A 10030-nucleotide genomic window follows, 5' to 3' on the forward strand; every position below is an offset into this window, starting at 1 on the left:
TGCACACAAGATACTTGCCTACCTTGAAGAAGTAACAAGTCAGGATTTTGGAATGGATTTCACGAGTTATGAGTTGCTGATGAAGGAATGACATTTTCTATAAAGTGAAAAATACTTGCTTAATTCTTAGATACTTTGGAGACTGGAGGTCTGTAGCTGCCCTTTTTGAACGAAAGGATAAGAGCATATATGTGCCTGTGAGAAATGTGCCAGTTAACCAAAAGATAGATATGTTTAAAAGTGGTGATTTTATTTTATTTATTTATTAAGATAGTCTTCCTACAATTAAAAATGGTATGAACGGTTTAAATATGTGGCAAGTCACCTTCATGCATGCTTTTGTAGCTGCAGTGGTGGAGAGATTACTGCTTTTTGTGCACAAAACACATCTCAGTTGCTGGTCCTATAAAAGGGGATCTTAGCTATGTGGCACCACTTTTACTTCTTCTTTACTGTGGGAAGTGCAGCTGTGTAACAGTTTTCCTCAGGTCTAACTTTATACTGGCTGCCTGCAAGGATAAGATCTTTTTGCCCAAGGGCTTTTCATGCTGTTTTTGCAGCCAGCATTGAGAGGCCAACTCTGAGGAGTGGTAAAATCTGCTTTTCCACAGTGCGTGGTAGTGCTGCACGCCTTGCTTCGTGTTCAATTTCAGTGTTCTGGGTGAGGTCTGGATTTTGACTGACCAAGGTTTTCGGAATAGTCATCGGCCTTGAAAATAACCTAGGATGTGATACCGAAGATGAAACGTTATGGAAGTGTTCCCATTCACTCTGAGGTCATTCTTAATGACAGGAACAAACAGCTGCAGTAGCTCTGCCAGGCTGCCTCATAGTAAATTCAAGATTGGTACCGGTCCCATCCTCACATTAAGATGCTTTCAATTGGAGGAAACAGGAAATGGAGCGTGGAGTAGAAGCTGATGGGAATCCCACCCCTGATGGATAGCATGTAGCTGCAGAAGAAGGTAGCTGTCCCTGTCCTCTGGAGTCTCACAAGGTCAGTGGTCTGCCCGACAGTGTGGGATGGGTCCAGCATGCAATCTCCTCACAGACATGAGCACTCATGTACTGTTCTGCTGTATCAGTGTATTTTTAATTTATGTTAATTTGCTAGTGATAAGACAAAGTAACTTGAGTACAACTGTTCCGGCCCTTCTGTCCCTTTCCTCCTTCATTAAGTTAATCTATTGCTGAATTTAAAACTAGATTTTAATCAAGTGTTGCGTTCACTACTGTAAGCTAAGTCCTTCTCCCTGGTCACATGACTAACATGTAATTGCTAGTCTGGACTTCTGATTAATTTGGAAAATGATCAGGGCAGATCAGCTGTGGTGAGTGAGCCATCTTTCTCATTTTTCTAGAATACATCATGAGAGAAATCAGTGGAATAGGTTTCTCATCAAATAGGTATTTTTGTTTATTATTTTTTGTATTAAAAAAAACAACAACAAAAAAGAATTGATGGCAAGAGCAGAAAAAGGATTGGAACTGCCCTGGTCCTGGGACAAGAATATTGGGGGTTGCTTTTTTTGTGGTTACAAGGGAATTTTGCCTAGATATAGCACAAGTAAGTCGGGTGACTCAAGGTAAAGGAGTGAAGAGGCTGTAAAGCCTGGCTCTTGCCAGAATAGCAAGTCTGGATTGTATTTTGCTTTGATGTTCCAGTTACATTTCTCTAATTAGTCCAGTTTAGTTTGTCCCAATAACAGCCCAAGATCAGCTGAGGTGCAATCTTGGATGTACTCAGTAATGTCAATGCAAGGGCACCTGGCCCAAGAGAGAACCCGTGTACAGCAGGCTGCATCGCTCTGCCTGCTGTTCCCAGTCAGCTGTAGCTGCTCCCTTCAAGGCCGTGGGTGGGAGGAAGGAAGAGAAGGCCTGTGAACAAAAACTGCGAGGTTTTTTTGCTCACTGCCTTAGAAATTTGATTGCAAGTGTTCTCCATTAATTGTGAGAAGTGGTAGGTGGTGCGGGAGCAGACTAATGAATTCTTTTTGACTCTGGTTCTGCGAGGGAGTAGCAATTTGCTTCAGTGCCAGATGAGATGCCCAGGTGGTTGAGGGGTGGGATTTTCTTTGGAGATGTATATACATATATTTATTTATTTAAATCTGGATAATGCTGAAATGGCAGTGATATAAAGATAGTAAGGATTGATTTTGATCCTTGGCATAGTTTGACTTTCAGATGTCTTTCACAGCTACTGGAAACAGCATCTCCAAGGCATCTTGATGGCCTCAGCATGTTGGCTTCTGGCGAGCTGCTGTCTGTGTCCCTTTGAAACCAGCATCTATCTTAATACCTAGCCAAAACGCAAGCCAGCAGCAATAGATAACTCTGATCTGAAGGACAGGGAAACATTTGTTGCTCCCCTTTTGATATCTTAGCAGAAGGCTACAGTACGTGATTTGCCTGGCTTCCTTTTTGAATTGCTCAACTTTGTGGAGCTGGTGGAAGGAAGGCTGTGAGCTTATTGCTTCCTTTTCCTCTAGTCAGAAACACAGGGAGAAGCCAGAGGTTGCTCTTAAAAGAAGAAACAAGCCACAAAACACGCAAGCCACACAACCTACCTCCAGCCCACTTTCCGCTGGAATCATAAACTCTGTTCTTCAGGAAATGAGTATCCTTTCTACTCTACCACAGATGTAAATTGTAGTACAAGATGTGTGCTCTCCCACTGCAGAGCTTGCTGGGGTGTAGTTTCTAGGTACAATTACCTAAGGGTAATTATATTGGATCATTGGTTTCCAGGCATCTTATGTAGCTCTGAATTTTAGGGTTTAAAGACTGTGGGAACAGTACTCACACATGCAGCTCCAATATCACCCAAAGTAGCACTTTACCAGGGGAACTGCTGCATTTTGTGTTTGTCCTGTCCTGGTTTTCTAAGACTGCAGTTATTTGCTGTTTCGGGATAGTGAGCTGAACTCTGGTGACTGCCCATAGCAGGGGGGGTTGAAACTACATGATCTTTGGGTACTCTTCAACCCGGTCCATTCTGTGATTCTATGAACTGTTTCATTTGATTTGTTGTCCCTGTACTGAAAGAGACAGCCCCACACCTCACTGCAGTAGTTTAATGGATGCTGTACAGTTACCAGTGAGTTTGGTGTCAAACCAACAGAAGACTCAGATGCATGTACAGGTCTTTTTGTTGTTGTTGCTGGATTCTTCAAGCTGAGGAATCTTTTTTTTTTTCTGGCTACATCTGTTGGCCTAATGAAAGATGCCTCTCCTTGTAAATGGTGCATCCCTAGAGAAGGTGGTTATGAAGGTGGAACTGTTTCTTCCAAACAAACTTTCAGGTGGGAAAATGGCACCGTCTGGAGGAAGAGAGTTGAACTCCCCAAAGCCCCCAGCATTCACATTGGGGAAACCAGTCTTGTGGTAATGAGTTTTCAAAATCTTTCCATAAAGAAGCAATTTGAGAACTGGAACTGAAAACTTAAAGGAGGAGGGAAAAAGTTGCAATTAGTGAAAGAGTATTAGTATGCTTACCAGGAGGTAAAATCCTGTCAGCTATAATTAGACAAGGTTATTCACCTCTTTTCTGTGAATCATTCCTCTGAGAGTAGATTAAACGTATTAAAAAAAAAACCACAACTCTTTTCGCTTGTTAAAACCCAAGCAGAAAAAGGAGAGGGAGTTACAGAAGAATGTATTAACAAGTTAAGAGAGACTGAAATTGCACTGAAATGCAGAAAATGCCAACTCATAAAGATTACTGAATATTAACCCTGAAGCAATGCAAGAATTTCCCTTTATGAGTGACAGGTATGTTTAGTACAGATTTTCTGCTTTTCTGCACAGTACCCACTCTGATAAGGAAAGATAGCCATGTAGTTGATGTGTAGCTAGTTTTGTGTGACATGGCTTATATTCTCACTGGGAAAAGTCTTTGGGGATTCTGTTTTTTTTGGGGGGGACTGCATGTAGTACAGAATTACCTGGCATCCTCTTCCTACACTCCATGCTTACTACATGTTGGCCAGTCCTGTGCCTTGGGATCAGGCACGTGGGTAGCTTCAGTTTGCTCTTACCTATGCCTCTTATCAGCTTGGATCTTGAAGATAAGAAGGTTGGTTTTGCCACTGGGAGTGCACCTGTACTTTCTGATGAATATCATCAACCTTAATGATATTTACATTATTTCAGGTATCCTTGGAAGCCCTGTACAGATGGAAAGTGCGATTTCACTTGCCTAAAAGCTGGATTTTCTCCTAAAGACCTAATTCATCTAATATTTAAGCATCTTATCCAAGCTGGAAACTTCTATCTCAAATGAGATCATGTTGGTCAGCTCAGGATCCAGCGTTTTCATGAGTCATTGCATTATAAAATACTGAAGATTGGAAGGGACTACTGGAGGCCACGCAGCCCAGTCCCTGCACCTGTCAGGTCCAGCTAGATCAGGGCACCCATTGCCACATCCAGTTGAAGCCTGAGTATCTTCAGAGCTGGATAAACCACAAACCTGGCTGATCTGGCCCAGTGCAGACCACTCTCATGGCAAAAGGATTGTTCCTTACGCTGAGTTGGGATTTCTCACTTTGCAGTTTGTGGCCATTTCCCCTTCTCTTATCTCTGAGCACCTCCAGCAGGAGCCTGGCTCTGTCCTCTTGGGGTAGCTGAAGACAGCAATTCACAGCCTACAGTGTGGGAGGTGTGCAAGCGGGGGAGGATGCTGCCACAGGGATCATCCCTGTGGGCATCTGGTGCTGTGACAAGGATGTGTGGCTGGGCTGACACCACAAACTCAGAAGGTCACTTTCATGCACGCAGCCCTGCAAGTCAGAGAAACACACAGTTCCTCAGTTTTGTTTGTCACCACTTATTTTGTTCGCTTATTCCCATTGCAAAGCAGGCATTTGTGGAAGAGCTTGGATGGGGGGAAAGGAATCCCCAGCGCTGACCTGGTTGAGTTACAACTAGAGAACAAAAGAGAAAAACAAAATCCCAAGTGACATTTCAGACTTGTTTGGTTTTATGCTGCTGCTGAATATACATTTTTGCCATTTTGTAGTGTAAGTCCTCAGACATGCCCCCAAACCTTGAATTTTCAAGTTGCTTAATTTAAGTAACTATATCATATTATTTCCTTTCTGGTTTTTTTTTTTCTGGTAAATTCAATTGAATTTATTATGTAGTTCTTTCTAACAGCAACATCAGTTTAAATAACATTTAGTGAAAGTAATATAAGAATATCAACTTTTCAGAACAGCATGCTTTTAATAAGTGTCTACAGTAACAACAATGCAAATATCTAAACGTTTGCAAATACATTTTTTAAATAGCGCAGAGTTGCTGTGAAGCATCTGTAGACCTGTGCAGTCCCAGCAGCTGTTTCATCTAGAAAATTGTTTAGAGTTAGCAGAAGTTTAACAATAGCAGAACAGTGGTAGTTCTAGAGAAGGGAAAAATAGTGAAATCTTGAACTTTAATAATAATAATAATAAATACAGTAGATCTTCTCAAAGGATACTGAAAGTCCTGTTACACGTAATAAATGTTAAATACCTAGAGATCTTTTCTTCTCTGTTGTGGAGCTGAGTACCACAGGTCTTCAAAAGCACTTTGGTGCCTCATAGCACTGAATGTTACTGGAGGATGTTCACCAGAACATCAGAGAAGTGATCTGTGTCTTCGTCCTCTGACCTGCTTTATTCCTCTGTCTTACCCATGCTCAGTAAGGCATGAGAGGGTCCAGCTGAAGTGTTGCAGCATCTTCTGCATAATAGCAGCTTCCTGATCCTGATTCCCACTGATTTCCGGACTTGAAAAGACTCAGGATTCTTGAGTCAAAGTGCTGTGATAAGAACTCATGTCTCTTTGAGAAGGATCATCTCTTGCTGGGTTGCCTCAGGCACTTTCACCACTAGTTTGGAAAGGGAAAAATTAAAATCTAATAGAACTTCCTTGGGATTCTGCTGAACCCTGATGTACCTTGATGTCATTTAAATGCAAACTGCAGAACTAGCTGAGAAGTATGCTTAATTTAGTATCAGTCACAAGCAATGGATGTCAAACATCCTTCCCTTGTATTGAAACACTGGACTATGAACCAGATCTGCTCCCCAGGAACGTGGGCTGAAGCATAATGTAAAGCAGAAATGCTGCTTGCTATATATGGTCTAACTTGGCTCTAGAGATCTCTCAGCATATGTCTGAAATGATGTTGAAGGTAGGGCTGACACATTTTGCTTGCACTCTTTGTATCATGTGCAGGAAGAGGGAGGAGGAGTGGTGGAACAAAGAGGTTAAGAAATGAGTTGTTCATGAACATGGCTGCAGATTAACTAGGCTAACAGCCTTGTGATCTCAGGCATGCAGGCATTTTGGACTTCAAAGTACATTTCTTCTTGATCTGACCAAGTGTAGCAGCAGTGCAACTTTAATCTGTATAGCAATTTTGCGTAAAGGATCTGTGGGACTCTGTGCCTGTGTGCACAGCCTGGAAGTCGTAAACCTCTTCTAAGATTCCTCTTCTCACAAAATCAACCTGAAACTCTGGCCCTGAGACAGCTCTGAGATGCTGCATTAGTGTCTTTGAAGGGAGGAACATCAGGAAGAAATGCTGCTAAATCAGGCTTTGGAATCGTACTTGGCAGCACCTTGGTTTTACTCACCCCCAGCACACTGCTCTGATTCACAGCAAAGGAGGGAAGCACTTGCTGTTGAAGGCAATACCATTAGCTAGCAAAGGTTGTCTTGGGATGAAGTTTTACTCCACGTGGGTATCATTCTTTGCAGCAGAGTGCAGCGTGCAAGGTCAGTCTAACGCAATTTAGAAAGGCTGAAATTTTGCGATGAGATGGCACTGTGCTTTATTATCTTGCATCAGTATTCTTATAATATTAACATCACAGGCATTCCAACTCTGTTAGGTTTAGATTTGTGTCCTCTGTTGTATATTTAACAATTTGGAGATTTAATGATTAAAATACAGATGGTGCCCAACTAGTTTGATGATCCCACTGTAATGGGAATAGAGCAGATAAAAGCAAAACCAGTTAAATTAAATGAAATGTATTAATCCTTTCAATACCGTAATACCATTCCTTCAATAACCAGAATAACTGTAAGTGAAGAAAAGCTGCATGAGAAATAATGAGAAGGCATGTTTGTTCACCATGAGCTACAGACAGCAGATGCTTGTATCCACTTCTTGTGGAACAGTGTAGTAGTTGAGGTCAGAGTGAAAGAAAAAACACTTTGCTAAAAATATAGGGACGTTTCTGGGTAGGAAGGCAGGCTCCTTCAGGCAGACCGGCAGCCCTTCGTGCAGCTCTCATTCCAACCAACTTTCTCCCTTCCCCCATTTCCTACTCTCAGAATGGACTCCTTGTGCTGACAAGGCCAGCACTTGTCACAGATTTTTTATTTATTTATCCATTTATTTCTGGAAATGGGGTGGGATTTCTGGGCGTTAGGAATCACTGAGACTCCTGTGGCAGCAGGACCTGCTCCCTTGTCCCCTGTGGAGCTGCTGTTCCTTTGCAGTTCCTTCTGCCTGCTCAATGTTCTTGGCCTGGCTTTTCATTCACAGCAGCAGAAAGGCAGAGGCCTGGGCAGCTGCAACATATCCAACATTTGTCCTCAATAAGAGAACGGATGCAAGGCTGACCACATTTTTCCTTTCAGATGGATGCTTTGGGGTAGAAAACTACTTTGTATTCTGTTAGCTTGACCCATTTCTGCTCATAGTGCTAATGATGTCTCTTTGGAGCTAAACAACAACAGAAAAAACACAGTGAAAACTAACACAACCAACCAATCAAACAAATAAAAACACCTCTGGGTCCTATTAAAAGCTTCCTGGTGTTGATCAACAGTGCAGCTCATTAATGGCACAGAGCCCCAGATCGATCGGTGCGGTCAGGAGGGGTGCTCAGTCCCTCAGCCTGTAATCTCCTGCCCACCTCTTCTCATGCAGGGATTTGTGCAGGAAGACCAATGGTTATTGATTATAGGGTCCTTGTGGGCTGTGGCAGATGAAAGAAGGAGAGAGAATCACGGCAGAAGATTTTTCCTCTCTTTGATCTCTTTTGCTAATGATTTATTTCCACCGCAGAATCGCATTGAAGCCCCATCTGTGGAGATACCTACAGCTAGATCAAGTTGCTCAAAGCCCCATCCAGCCTGACCTTGGGTGTCTCCAGGGATGGGGCTTCCACCACCTCTGTGGACAGCTAGTTCCAGTGCCTTATTATCCCCTCTATAAGTTTGAAACCACCTCCGTTTGTCCTATCACAACAGACCCTGCTTAAGAGTCTGTCCCCTTCTTTCTAATTCCCTTTAGATACTGAAAGGCCAGTGCTATCTAAAGAGGAGTGGCATGGTTCGGAGCTGTGTGGCATTGAGACGTGGCGTCATGAAACAACCAGTGTCCATGCAATTCAACCCTTGTTTTAAAGAGGACAAAGACCTCCAATCTGCGTGTGGAATGGGTTCACCAGCCAACACTGACTCTTATCTGGGAGCCTTTTAGAGGCTGCTGAGCCTGGCGCTCTGCTGGTCCTGCTTTGCTTCTGCTTGCAAAAGGCAGATCTGACACAGAGCTCGGCCAAACCACTGATGGAAGAGCTCGCTGCACAGCACAGTGTGCTGTGCTGAGTGAGGAAAGCAGTCTCCTCTGGCAGCATCTGTGGGAAAGCAGCGTGGGCTGCAGCAGTGTTGCCGCAATCTCAGCCCAGCGGTGATGTTCCCGCCGTGACTCTCACATTAAAGCCACACACAGATACAAGTTCTCCTGCTGACACACTCTCTGCACCTCAGTCTCACTGCATGGTAGGTTTCCAAAATTCAGGTCACCACAAACCTAAGATGCGTTTACAAACAAGTAAGCAGGAAGGAAGGGCTGACCTGTGGCATCAGCTTTGTACAGGGAGCAGGAAATCTGAGGATGAGTCCCCTGTGGTCTGGGGGAAGTGTCTCTGTGCTCTGTTCCCCATCTGTAAATAGAAATGGTTTCAGTTTCTGCGTGTGCTGGGGCTGTGGCAGCACAGCTTGCTTGTGGTTCAGGAGGTACTGCAGAGGGGCCCTGCAGCTGACAGACACCTCTAGACTTGGCTGCAGTGGTGGAACTAATAACCAGGTCATATAGGGCTCTCCAGATGATGGGAATTTCCATTCCTTAGAATATACAGAGAAATCACTCTGGAGGTGTAAGGGCTTTAGTTTGCATTCCTCCATTGTGCAAGAATCCTTCTCAGGGTTTGAAGTTAGGAAGGGTTTGATTATAGAAGTTATTATATGACATATTTACTTGAATGCAAGTAAAGGGATGGGGGAGGTCTACAGCTACGTGCTGGAATCCTGCAGGCATACTGTAGCTGTATCCTCAAAATGAGATGTCAGTTCTAAGTGCAATTAAATATTCAGCACTGCCTTCCTGCTGTACTTTGAGGCGTGTTGCTGTTGCTGGGTAGCAGCGTCTCGTCTGGCTTCACACTCAATGCAGCTTGTGTTGGATAAGGTGCCAGCAGGCAGCTGATGGCTGTCAGTAGCTGGCTTGGGGACTGGGTGGTGAGGAAAGGTAATTGAAAGAGTAATTAGATTCCAATTAGTAGCTGTTAAAGCATCTGCCTTCCTTAGCTTGTTTTTCCTCACAGCATAATGCAGTCTTCCAAAGTGACAACCCACAGGCAGATTGAGTAAGTGCTGGGTGTTTCAGATGACTTGAAACTTCATGCTTACATCTTTTGTTGACTTTCTGCAAACTAAAGCATCCGGAGTTTTGGCTGTGACACAAGAAGCACATAATGAGTAAGTCAGCCATGTGTAAAACAGAATACACTCTTATTGATAGCAGCATCACCTCTCACATTGTGCTATTGTCTGAAATAGCCACAGGTATATAAAAGGGAACAAACAGCTGCTCCAGTCTCTCTTATGAAATATGAATATTTATTTTCTAAATGTTTGAAACTGCATGAAGTTATCACATTGCCTGCTGCCACACTGATTGGTAGAATAGCCTGAAGCCCTCATGAGCACAGATCTACCAGTCAGATGTCTCTTCTGACTGCAG

The sequence above is a fragment of the Cyrtonyx montezumae genome, unplaced genomic scaffold, assembly GCF_038088225.1.
Source record: "Cyrtonyx montezumae isolate F1298 unplaced genomic scaffold, pur_monq_1.0 scaffold_8, whole genome shotgun sequence".
In the NCBI taxonomy this organism is placed as follows: Eukaryota; Metazoa; Chordata; class Aves; order Galliformes; family Odontophoridae; genus Cyrtonyx; species Cyrtonyx montezumae.